This window comes from Papaver somniferum, chromosome 10, assembly GCF_003573695.1.
Source record: "Papaver somniferum cultivar HN1 chromosome 10, ASM357369v1, whole genome shotgun sequence".
Classification (NCBI taxonomy): domain Eukaryota; kingdom Viridiplantae; phylum Streptophyta; class Magnoliopsida; order Ranunculales; family Papaveraceae; genus Papaver; species Papaver somniferum.
In genome coordinates this window covers 20,129,326-20,141,603 of record NC_039367.1, presented here as the reverse complement: position 1 = coordinate 20,141,603, position 12,278 = coordinate 20,129,326, and the positions used below count along the sequence as shown (strand labels likewise).

Genomic DNA, 12,278 nt, shown 5'->3' with positions numbered 1-12,278 from the left:
GTGCTTTTGATGCATCATGCTAGTGATTTACAGTTAAACTTTTTAAAATCTACCCTGGCAAAGAATTAGAGTCAATAAACAAGATCTATAATTGTCTAAGAATTGATTTTTGAACCACATGGTATGAGGTTTGGTGGAATCCTGAGTCTCAGTAATCTCTCGACATTGTGACAAACCTTGTGTATATATTTTCTTTATTTTTATTGTTTCTATTATTAAGTCTGAAATTGAGTCTACACAAGTCCGAGTTGAACGAACTTTATTTACCACTTAAAAAACTACATCACATAGCTAGGGATAGTCCCTCATGGAATAAAGAGGAATACATGTGGAACTTAATAAGCTTGGGCATATCCATACATAGAACCAAGGCATTTTAGTTAAAAACCCTACACCTCTTATCCCAAGGTGGTCAAGTGGGGTTCGAAGTCATGTGATCGGGCCCTGAGTAGTGTCGGATGGTTCGTGAAAATATTAACAATTGGTATCGTAGACCATGGTTGGGGCTATTGTCCGAACGTAGAAGTGTTGTGGATGTCACCCGGTTTAGGGAGTACATGGAGTCAGACTGAAGGTGGAGCAGGCAAGGTCCAAATTTAAACCGGCGCTCAAGTTTGAGTTAGTGTCTCACATATTAACTCAGGTGGATCAGGGTTCCATATCGGCAAGACAATGCTCAAGGTTAAACTGGTGCTCGAGGTGGAGTTAGTATCTCACACATTAACTCTCAAGTGGAGCAGGGTTCTAGGTGGGCAAGTAAATTTTCAAGGTGGATTTAGTTATTGCTTTCTCATTAACTCAGCGTGGAATAGGATTCTAGGGCGCATAATAACATTAACTATGATCGGTGGGTAGCATATAAAGATAGTAATCATATGGTGAATTCTGATTGGACATGTATAGCTAGGGATAGTCTCACATGGAAGAAAGAGGAGTACATATGGATCTTAATAAGCTTGGGCATCTCCTTACGTAGCCCCGATACATTTTTGATTAAAACCTCACACCTCTTATCCCAAGGTTGTCAAGTATGGATAATATCAGTGCTATTGATCGGGCCCATAGTAGGTTCCTATGGTCCATGAAGACCCTAACATCGTTCACTGGAATAAGGAAGGTACAGAAAGGTAATACCATTTCAAAGGATCGTTAAGATATCTTTATAAATTAAAAAACATATCAAATAATATTTTTTGGGGGAAAAATATGTAAAAACTAATTTCGATATAATTTCATGACTGGCTTGAGACATCGTTCACTGAAATAAGGAGGATGCAAAAAGGCGATACCATTTCAAATGATCGACAAGATATCTTTGTAAACTAAAAAACATATCAAATAATATTTTTTCGGGGGACAAAATATGTAAATATTAATTCCGATATAATTTCATGACTAGCTTGAGGATACAACTCGAGAAAGAAGAGGCATATCATGTGAGAATGTTAAGGAGGAAAATGCTAGAAAGGATTTGTGGAGTGAAGAATAAAAATATCTATCGGTTTTTTCTTTACTTTTGTAATGATAAGAAGGGTAAACTTGATATTAATAAATATTATAAAAAAAATATTCATATATCGGAAAATGCATAACTAAATAAAATTATGCTAATAAACATAGTAAAAGTTAACCAACTAACGAAAACAACCCTTGAAGCTTTCGCTGCGCAACTCTGATCTGTCTCTGAAGCTGAAAATTGGAATGGGTGAGCACATCATCCCTAAAAGGGGTGCCCAACAGAAATAACATTTAACTTTCAAGCAATCATAAGCAAGATTTGGAAAACAATACATGTTTTCCGAAATATTAAATTGTAACTAAGACACTGAAATAAACAAACATGTATATGGACAAACTCCTCCTTCAAACAATGTACTATATTGAGTGTCAACCAATTCCTTCCACACCCTATTAGTTTATGTTAGTGCTGAATTCCACACCTCCAAAGTATAAAAGTTGAATTCATGTAGATATAAATGAAGGAGCGTATCCTATATATCACACGTGGAAATTCTCATTTCCCATAACAATTCATATTGACAACAAAACATTACAGGTCCTTTCCAAAACATAACAGAATCAACAACATTATCGTAATACAAGTTAAACAATGCATGGAATGCACAAACTGACAAAGCATGCGTTTAATAAACAAAGACTTTTATAAAAGAAACAACAATGGTTACAAAAGAGTCAAACGTATTCCCACCTCTTTTGATGACAAGCCACGCCTACCTCGAGATACACGATCCACTGGTTCATCCTTTGAATTGATCGTTGTTAATAACTAATTGTTAATCATACAAGAACTCTAACAATCTAGCCACCATGACTCACAAAAGAATCAAACAAGTCTATCTAATGGTTGTAAGCCTATTTATGGTTATACACCTTTTCATTCTCTATCTTTAGCACATATAGAGGTTTACTAATTCAATTAGGTTGATTTTATAGTCCATGAAGTATTTCTTATGAATATCTACAACTTTGTAGAAGAAACCAAAGGTTAATTCGGACCATAAGAGGTCCAGAATATCAAACTAAGAATACATGTACTAAGCCCAAGTCACTAAACAAGTACATTAAACTAAGTTCAAGTCTATCTGAGTCAACTAACGGTCAAAGGGTCCACTAACTGTCAACGTCAGTGAGGGTCAAGTCAAGTCTATAGTCAACAGAGTCAATGTCAGGTCAACAGTCCAAGGTTAGAGTCTAACTCGGTCTTACTGAGTCAGCTACAGTCTGGTCAGGTCTGGTCAACTGAGTTAAACTGGTTCAACTCAGTCAGATACAAAGAGTCATCCAAGCTGACTGGGATCAGTAAGAACAGGCCAAACTAATGCATTACAAATCCAACCCAAACTAACACCTTCCTAACTAACTTCTACTTCCTTATTTCAATTCAACCAGATATACACAAAGTATCAACTTTAAACATTGTACATTCAAATTATAAAAACTTCATGATTTAACTTCAACTACAAACTTAGATTTACCTGCAAATGCAGTTGCAAGCTTCCACTGAGGAGATTTAATTCAACATAAACTAATTCAGAATCCTCTTCTTATCTACACTTCAACAATCGATACTATCAAACTCAGCTACTATAATTTCATAACATAATTTTAATTACAACTTCAGCTTACCGTTAGGCAGCAACTGCAAGCCTCTCACTGAGCAGATTCAACTCCAATGTTCATCTAACCTTCATTCTTACATTACATTCATACAAACATTTCATTTCAGCTCACTACGCAATCATTCCAACTCTACCTCTAGATACAACTAACACCTTTTTGATATTCAACTACAACTTCATCTCAAGATACACTTCTACAACATCCACTCTATGCTCAAACCCACCACCAGAACTTCAAACCACTTTACCTACAACTTTCATATTCAGTTCACCACTAATTTAACACAACTTTCTGAATCAGGACAAACCTTCATTTACAGTTCTTATTTTACATTTCAGCTGGAACTATTCATTATTTCATCATCTAAGCCCTTGCAACTTCTCAAATCATCACTAACTCTGCAACATCACCACAACCCCACATCTTGCATTAGCATCCAATTCAGTTCAGAACAACATCATTAGCATTCTGGCAATTTCATAGTTTATGTTCATTATCTCAATTCCACAATCACATCAACTTATACACCTCAACCACATTATCCTTGACTACAATTCAACAGATAAACCTAATCTACAAAATGCAACTCCATTACAAATTTACATAACCAATTCAATCTTATAGCTGCATGAACATAACACCCAATAATCAAAAGCAACAGTTTTACAAAAACAATTACCTCGTGATAGCCTCACTCAGGCAATTGAAGTCAGACTCCTCCTTCCCTTATAGCTCAATTGAGAAATCATCTCAAGACCACCACCATCTGCCAAAACCAACTATACTCTTCTTCTCTCTCGATATGAGTCTCGTAATCATCAACTCTCAGAAACCTTAATTCATAAATTGGGGAAGAACCGAAACCCCATCTCAAATCAAACCCATAGAACAACAACTTCGTCCTCTAAACCTTCAATTTCATCTTCCCTGACTTTGCTTTACAAACCCTAATTCACTGGTTCAATCATCAAACAACAACACAGCTTCCATCAATCATCAAATAAGAACAAACCCATCCTCTAACTTCTTATAATTCATCCTTAATTGAGTCTCGAAATTATTTCAGGAGCCCTAAATTCTTCACAATTTCATTAACATCTCAATTCTTATTCAAAGAAATACTACCACTTCAAATTAACAACAACCCTTCATTCTACATCAATTTATAATTCGATTTAACCCATCAATTTCATACGAATCCAAGATCCATCTCAAAACCCTAAATTTGCTTCCTAAAACATCAACACAACTCTCAAATCTGTGCCAACACCAACAGCACCTTCTACTGCATGTGATCTTCATCATAGATTGATTCTCTCAATCGAAATCTTTAGTTTGTTCTCAAACACTCGCAGAAGAAGAAGAACGGAGAAGAAAGGAAAAGACAGAAGAAGAAAGAACAATCAGATGATTATTCTCTTCGATCCGTTTGGAGATAAGGCCGCCGAGAATTGCTAAAGGCATCCGAGAAACGGATAAGGGCAGCCAGGCAGTTAAGATCAAAATGACGATTCTTCCTTTCATAATAATCTAATGATATCTTCTTCGTCGGGTGTCCGATCGACACGTTAGAGTAGTCCAACTTTTCGAGAACTATCCAACGGCACTAGTTTCGTATCTAGATTGTTGTTAGATTAAGTTCTATTAGTTAACGTTCATGTTAAACTAATCGAGTTATTATCGGCTGAGACGTCTCTTGACTAGTCTAATAGCGTTGACGATCTTGAGGGTCCTTACAGTTTACTCCATATATTTCTCCCTCTTTTTATCAAAAAATGACAAAGGTACGAGTAAATAAAGGACAAACCGAAAGGATCTTACAAATCTCAATAAACTTGCAAACATATGAGAGTTAAGCACGAGGGTTCCACACACCATTTTAGATAACCAATATCAAAACCGAAATTACAAATTAATTTTGTTTTGATATGTTACCAAGGAAATAATTGCCCGAAGAAATTTTCCCTAATAATTTAGCAAACAAAAAATCGACTAAGCACCTTAGTTCCTTTGCTAAACAGATTGCACAAATACAATCGCTTGTTTGATAAGACCAAAATAAAGATCAGAATTAAGTCTATTTTTCTCACCAGGTTCTAATTATTCGAATCAATAACTTAGACCTTTCATTTTTAAACAAGACAAGTACTAAGTTAGTTAACTAGCATTTCTTGTTAAGGCATTCGGTTAGACTTGAATAACCGAATCCTACACTTTGATAAGTCTAATTAAGATCTGAATTAACTTAGTTTCTCTTATCAGGAATCGAATTGGACTAAACAATTATCCCGAAAACCTTTTCTTTTGTTAAGCCATAAACAATTCATACAAACTAAATAAATCAACTTGCATAATTATTTATCTCAACCGGAAGCAATTGAAACAATCATAGACATTAAAGCACCGCAATTGCACCGTAAATTTCGTAAGCCTAAACAATTGATACCAAACAATAAAGCAAGATAACAATAATTTTTCTTAACCGGAAACAATCACACACATACTTCCATACACACATAATGGAATAAACATCAATTGTACCGAAATTTTGTTAAGCAAAAGCAATAAATATATGCAATAAAATCAGGCTTTTCTTAAATAGGAAAACGATTAACTAACAAATTCCTTACCTCAAGTTCCACATCCTCTTCTCCAATTCTTCGCATTTTTCCAGGGAGGATATCATCATGTTGTCATCCTCTTGCAAGACAAAAGACAAAAACAACCAACATTTACCAGAGAAAGCTTGAAAACCGGTTTTTAACTAATGCAAAGCAAAAGTTGAAAACCCCGAAACACATATGCTTTTATGTTAAACCAAGACGATTCAACATATTGTGACTTTTTCACACATGAGTTTCAATCGGAACCCCTTATGGTGTAAGACATCTGCGTTTGTATCAACAATCATTGTTGATCCCTTACTTCTGTATCAACAATTAATGTTGATCCCTTGCGTTTGTTTTAGTTTACTTGCTTTGCAAGTCCTTTACTTTCCTAGTTTAGGTAGAATTCCTTTTGTTATCTTTTTAGTCGGTCATGCTAGCTTTTATAAAGGCTAAGTCTTTTTGTTCAGAGATACACATTATTATTATTATCAAGATTATTCAAAACAACTCTTTTCGGAGCTTTTTATCATTCTCATCTCTAAACCGTATTGTTCTTCTGTTTTCTCATCCTTTTCTTCCATTCTCATCACCTGCAATCTCCGTATTGCCTTCTTCTCTTACACGTACTACACTAGTTGGTATCAGATACAGAGTTTTTAGATTTCTATCTAAAGACAGATCCTTCACATCTTCCGCACAAACTCAAAACCCTACTTTTCTTTTCAATGGCAGATTAATCTCCTACCCTAGCTGAAATCGCAGAACTTTTAAAAACTCTTCAAACCTATATTACCTCTCTGGAAAACAAGTTTGATACTAATAAAACTGACGTTAAAAACTCTTACAGATGGTTTTACAAAGCAGTTTGTAACTATCGAAAGACGATTGGTGTCCCAAGGAGAATATATAAACAAGTTATTAAAATACACTGGCTTAGAAGAGGAGGGCATTCCAGATTTAACTGATGATACAGAAGATGAAGTAAATCATGTTTCGAAGGAAGAAAGTCCAGTGGACAAGGAGAATCTTGTTTCTAAGGAGGAAGAGATGAAAACTACATCTCCAAAGGAGAACAATTCTCTAGAGTTTATTGGTAAGCCTTCACATCTTAAAAAACTTGTAGATATGGAAATTCCTGATAGTGATATGTTTTCTCTGTCTACGGGTGATAATAACCGAGTTATTGATTTACTGAAGTCACGTATGGTCTCTCAAACTTTTCCTAACAAGGCAGGCTTAGTTCAATCAATCTATGTGGATTATGAGAATTATTTTGTGTCTTCTTATATGTTCGTCGATGCATGTTATTGTCGATTTAAAGAAGATATAATTTCTGAAAATTACACTGGAAGAATTCGTGGTCGAATTTTCTCCAACATGGGGAGAGTATCGATGGTGAAATATTTTGTAGGAAAGTTAAGAGATGATAAACACATTTTTGTGTCTGAATTGTCCTCAGTGTCTCTATTGCTAGTACTTGATTTTGTACTTATTATGGTGTTTTTATGTTTGTGTAGGTGTTTTTGGAGAAATACACTTGTGTTGAAAAAGTTGCTCAAAAACTGTTATTTGGACCCCTGGAGGACATTTGTTATACGGACCCCAGATTTGGATAAGGGGCACCCAAGGTTATGCGTAGCCCAAATTCATCCTCAGCACCCAAATTTGTCCTCAACACCCATCTGATATTCGCACCCCTACTCTGGATAGGGGGCAACCCTTTCTTCCCCACGATTTGAATATTTTTGGCGGGAAAACAATGTGTGAAGCTGGCTGAAATTAGGGTTCATCTCCTGGACTGGATTTAAAGAGATTCAATCACCGGAATTTATTGTGATAGGCATGTTTCGTTTTAACAGGCTTGGTATGCTCGATGGATTTGATCCAATTGGGCTGGATAAGTCGGGAGAAGAAAAACGGAGAGTTTGGGAGATTATAGAGCATCACAAAGTCGAAAAAAATCGAGTTCCAGAAATATTTTTTTGCTGCTGTTCATCTGAAGAACGCGAAGAACAGACCATCCAAGACAGTCGTTTTTCAACAGTGGAAACGACACACAAGCGAGGGTCGAGAATCGGCGACAGCACTGTTCTATCGTTCTTTTCAGTTTGTAACACTTATAACTGTTGCAAACCCGGTTTTTAATAGTTTTTCTCCATTTCATCTTTGTAAACACCCTTTGAGCAATAAAAATGAATTTTGAGTGTGTTTCCAACATGATGATGAGCTAATTCTCCGATAACCAGGGAGATGAGGAAGCTATTCACGCATGAATAATGGGTAACTATTTCATTCTCTCTAATTTTTACTTATAATTCACTCAATCACTGCTTTTACAGAATTTTAAATTGTTTACATAATTTTCTTAATTACTTGTGATTCAATTTGATAGATTATACTTTCTTGAATCAATTGATAGTCTATGCTTGGGGAATACAATTGATATTTGAGAATTTGCCTGATTATTTGTGAATTAAGAAATAAGGGACTTAAAAGATAATTAGAGTTTTGGATATTTTCCATAATTTATTTATGTGTGATAGTGGAATCAGTGTCTTGGTTATTCTTAATAATCTTGAATTAAGTTTTGTTTGTTTTTAAATTTCATTAAATCTAAAATCTTTTGCTTTCACAAGTCTCAACGAACTTTTTACTACAACTCAATTTGAAATCACATAAATTCTTGGCGCGGCCGACGCGAATTTGTTTTTAGGTTTTATTTTATTTGTTCTTTTTTACGTGTTTTGGTATTTTTGTTTGCTTTCAGATTTGGAGCTAAGCTAAAGGAAAAGAGAAAGTGCTGAAAAGAATGGAAAAGCCCAAAAAGGAAAGAAAAGAGAAATCCAAAAGGAGTGAAGAAGAAGATTTTGTAAATAATTTTATTTTTATTTTTTTAGAAACTGTAATTAAGGTTTTTATTTTTGTAATATTTTATTTTTGGACTTTTTTTTTTCTTCTTTTCTTTTGGACATTGAACATTGGACTTTATTTTTAAAACCCTACGGAAGGGTAGTTTTAAATAAACTGTTTGCAGAGAAGGACGACGATTACGATATCGCCTCGGCCCCTCGGGTTCGTACATGACATAGGAGCCGTGGCCCGAGTCGACTTCATCGGTTCATCCCCCGTCTGGTACGGGAGGTAAGTTTGTCGAAACACTCGTGAATCTCCTGTCAGTGAGTTACTGTATTCCTTCGTCTGCATATATAAAACGTCTGCTTTAATTTCCTAGTAAAGGTCAAGGACTGGCCATACAAGATAAGGGTTCGGATTTCATCACCATTCCCTTCTTGCCCACCTTAGGAAAACGAAACCAGACGCGAACCTAAGCCTAAAATTTGACTAGAACGAGACATATAGGCTAACGATCTTAATAGGAAAGTCATTCGAAAAATATTGGTTACTCTTTTAAGCATGCTTCAAATTTCATGATGGTTTCTGCGAGTTTAATACGCCGCCTTGTGACGCCGGTGAGGCCTTGGATATCAAAGCTCCATTGAGCTTCCCTCGTCTCAATTCAACTTACTTAAACTCGGATTAATTCCAGAGGGTTTTGCTTAAATTGTAACGAATTCCCTTTCGAAGGATTAGAAGCTGGTCTAGAAACAATCTAAGTGGAGCCATCATGCTTTTTGTTTGCTAGAAATAAGTAGGTTTGTTGTGGTGGAGTCAGCCTTGTTTGTGTTTGTATAGAACTTCCCTTCCTTTTAGGATTTCTTTACTTTTCTTTTGTTTTTCTAGTGTATGACCAAGGTTATTAAAGAGCGGGCTTGGAAAAGAAACAATCTAGGTCGTTTGATTAGTGATAAACCTAGTAGTTCTTCTTGTGAAGACGGGGAGCTCGGAGACTCTTCTCTTGAGAGCCCTGTTTTTGGAAACTTCAGTTTTGAGAATCTGTCTCTTCATGAGGAAAATACCCCTAGTACTTCAACTGTGCCAGTGATGGCAACTTTGAAAGATTACATGTTCCCAACTAGGTCCACCCGATTTTCGTGCATTAAATTGCCAGCCACTACGGCTAATTTCGAGATAAAACCTAGTTTTCTTCAGATGATCCCTATATTCTTAGGGAAAGATGATGAGAACCCTTATTTTCATATTAGGGACTTTGAGGAAATTTGTGGGACAATTAGAATAAAAGACCTTACTGATGAAGTCTTGAAACTTAAGATATTTCCCTTTTCCTTGAGAGATAAAGCCAAGACCTGGCTGAACAACCTACCATCTGAATCCATTGAAACATGGCAGGAACTTATTGTTGCTTTCTATATGAAATTCTACCCTAAGCATAAAACTGCGTCTGTTGGGCAGAAAATTAGTGCTAGTGTGCAACAAGAGGGAGAGTCTCTTTATAGGTTCTTAGAGAGATTCAATGATCTCCTATCCCAGTGTCCTCACCATGGATTTGATAAGATGAAACTAGTAGAGATTATTTATGATAGTTTAGACTAGTTAACCAAAGCCATGGTTGAGTATATGTGCGCTGGTGAGTTCATTAGTAAAAGTGTTGATGATACTTTTACCTTCTTAGGAGCTGTCGCTGAAAAATCCCAACAGTGGGAGTCTTGTGTTGAACCCCCCAAAAGACTCTTGGTCAATAGAAGTAGCACCCGATGTGGTAGATACAAGCTTCGGGTCTGATGCTAAGTTGTTGCTTTGTCTAGAAGGTTAGAAGCTTTGGAATTGAATCATTCGAAACATAGGTCTCTTGTTGAACCTGATGGTAGGTTTAGAGCCTCTCAAGTGTCTAGTTGTGGAGCAGAACCCAATAACTCATTTTGGGAAGGTCAGGTTAGTGAAGAGCAAGACCATGTTGTCTATAACAATGCTAGGTTTGATAACCGTCAGAAGTTTGACCCATACTCAGAGACTTACAACCCTGGTTGGAGAAACCATCCTAATTTTTCTTGGGATAAGGGTCAGAATCAAGGACAGTATAGTAATTCTCAGCCTCCCCCAGGTTTTGGTTATGCGAAGAACTCTTCAGGTCAACCTCAGTTTCATAATGAAAAAAAGATCTCCACTTTAGAAGAAACCCTTACTATGTTATCAAAGAACCACTATGGTTTTCAAGAAGAAATCAGGGAGAATTTTAAGAATAATTCTCAGTCTCTTGCTAACTTAGAACTTCAAGTCGGCCAAATAGCTAAATTTCTTAGTGAAAGAGAAGATGGAAGATTCCCTAGTCAAACTGATCCCAACCCTATAGGAGAGAAATCGTACAATCATGTGAATTCTATAACAACCCTTAGGAGTGGAAAGAAAGTTGACAATAAGTTTGCCATGCCTGATAGTGAACATGTTGTAGTTCACCCTTCTGAGCCAGAAAATGAGGAGACTGATAGAGTCTCCAAAGAGACCAATGAGGGTCATGCTGAGCCCGGCTTTGTTCCCAGAGCCCCGTTCCCCGAGCTGCTAGTTCCAACTAAGAGGGAGTCCAACTTTAATGATATATTGGAGGTTTTTAAGCAGGTTACTATCAACCTCCCATTGTTAGATGTGATTAAGCAGATTCCCGCTTATGCCAAGTTTCTTAAGGATATGTGTATGCGAAAGCGAAAACTTAGTGTCCATAAAAAAGCCTTCCTAGCTAGTCATGTGAGTTCTATTATTCAGAATACCACTACTCATAAGTATAAAGACCCAGGGTATCCTACTATTTCTTGCACAATAGGTAAATACTGTGTCGAGAAAGCTTTGCTTGACTTAGGAGCCAGTGTGAACTTACTACCATACCATGTGTACCTTAAGCTAGGACTTGGTGAGATGAAACCTACCCAGATGACACTTCAGATAGCTGATAGGTCCGTTAAAATTCCTCGTGGTGTGATCGAGGACGTTCTTATTGAGGTCGACAAGTTTATTTATCCAGTGGATTTTGTTATCCTAGATACCCAACCTGTCCCTGACCCAGAGAACCAAATACCAGTGATTTTAGGTCGCCCGTTTTTAGCTACATCCAATGCGATCATTAACTGTCGAAATGGTATTATGAATTTGTCTTTTGGTAATATGACTATTGAGCTGAACATTTTTAATATTAGTAAGCTACCCTCTGAATTAGATGACTCGAACATAGAAGAGGTGAACATGATAGGAACATTAATCGAGGAGTCATTACCAAACACTTTGTTAGAAGATCCATTAGAGAAATGCCTAGCCCACTTTGGGATTGATTTTGATGATGACGATGTGATTAATGAGGTGAATGCTTTGTTAGATTCAACCCATTTGATAGACACTAGTAATGGCTGGAAACCTAAGTTCGAACCTCTACCCGTTTCTGAGTCTACCCTAGTTCTTTCGTTAGAAAAGCCTCCTAAGTTGGACCTTAAACCATTACCATATTCCCTAAAGTATGTGTTTTTAGGCCCGTATGAAAATTTACCTGCGATTATAGTATCCGACTTGGACGGTGATCAGGAAAGTAGGCTAGTGACTATCCTTCAGAATAACAAGGAAGCTTTAGGGTGGACCACAACAGACATTAAGGGTATAAGTCCTACTTATTGTATGCATCATATCTCT

General features: G+C 36.5%; 1 long non-coding RNA gene across 1 annotated transcript; it reads right to left on the bottom strand.

Annotated features, from left to right (window-relative positions):
- Positions 1 to 1,532: 1,532 nt before the first annotated feature.
- LOC113319621 lies at positions 1,533 to 4,533 on the bottom strand. The gene is made up of 2 exons (XR_003345690.1): positions 3,821 to 4,533; positions 1,533 to 3,539 (listed from the first exon to the last, which is right to left on the bottom strand). It is a non-coding gene; the product is annotated as an uncharacterized LOC113319621 (long non-coding RNA).
- Positions 4,534 to 12,278: the final 7,745 nt, after the last annotated feature.